Source organism: Nicrophorus vespilloides, unplaced genomic scaffold, assembly GCF_001412225.1.
Source record: "Nicrophorus vespilloides isolate i.1.1-1 unplaced genomic scaffold, Nicve_v1.0, whole genome shotgun sequence".
Taxonomy (NCBI): Eukaryota; Metazoa; Arthropoda; class Insecta; order Coleoptera; family Silphidae; genus Nicrophorus; species Nicrophorus vespilloides.
Genome location: NW_017097145.1, coordinates 27,374 through 28,738, shown reverse-complemented (window position 1 = coordinate 28,738; position 1,365 = coordinate 27,374).

Sequence of the window (1,365 nt, the reverse complement as noted above, 5' to 3'; positions counted from 1 at the left end):
AAATTTGTAATATTTTTTTCTTAATTTTTTATTTACATTTTTTTTTCCTACATATTCAAATAAGTTTTATTCTCAAAAATTATTAAACTTTTTATAGATTTTATTATAATATAATAAAAAACTTAGGAATTTACTAATTTATAGAAATTGTTACATAATGATTGAAAAATGTTATTTTTTTTCTATTTTTGTCACACCTTTACATGTTATTTGATTACTCGATAACCACAAAAGCCAATTAGAACAAAGAATAAGCATATTAAAGACATAATTATGAGCAATTCAATGAAACTATAAATACATTAGTGAGATTTGGAGACTTCTTATTATAAGCTATCAAAATTAAGCTTGTGTTCTCTTTCAATTACTTGTGCTTCTCTTATTTGTTTAATTTAGTACATTTTCATCAACATTTATTTATAAACATAGTATAAAATAGTAAATAACTTAACTTGAATCAGACGTTTTTCATCCAATTTTTATTTTACAAAAAAATATTAAGATATTTTTATACTTAATTTATTTTCACAATTTCTTTCTAATTATTTGAAAATTTATTGTTTTTTTACAGAATTACTCTAAAAATATTACAATTTTTAAATATTTTAATTATAACACAATAAATAAGCAATCAATTATGCAATTACCAATACAACAATTATAACTTAATGATTAGCATATTTTAATTTTTCTATTTTTGTCACACCTTTACATTTTATTTAATTACTCCAAAACCACTAAAGTCAATTAGATGATAAAATACGCATTTTAAAGATAAAATTATGAGCTTTTCAATGAAACTACAAACACATTTGTGAGATTTGTAGTTTTTATGTTATCAACTGTCAAAAATAAGTTTTTTTTGTTAATTATTTGTTTAATTTAGTAGAAAGTACGTGTTTTCATAAATATGGTAAAAAAAACTTCAATATGAGAGTAAACAACTTGACTTGTATCAAACGTTTTGATGGGATATCATTGCAGTTGTCATTTCATCCATTGTCAAATATGTAGGATGGAATGTATAGAAAGCACACGATCTTTTCCTTTTGAATTATTGTTTGTGTATGTGTGTGTGTATTTGTGTATTTGTGTAATTGAAGCGGAAACGGAGATAATGCTAAACATTAGAATAGGAAAATGGAGATAGAAGTATATAAAACACGAAAATAAAAGGGGGAGATATATATAGGAGAAGAGGATAACAGTATTTGCAAACACTCGAAGGTGGGCGACCGTTTGGAGCAGACGCTAGGAAAGTGCATCTGTTTGATGGTTCTAAAGTCGCGCGCGCAAACCGTAACTTACTTATAAACTATAACGTTTCAAAGCTCCACTTGTCTTTGAGGTGTTTATCTTTTTTTT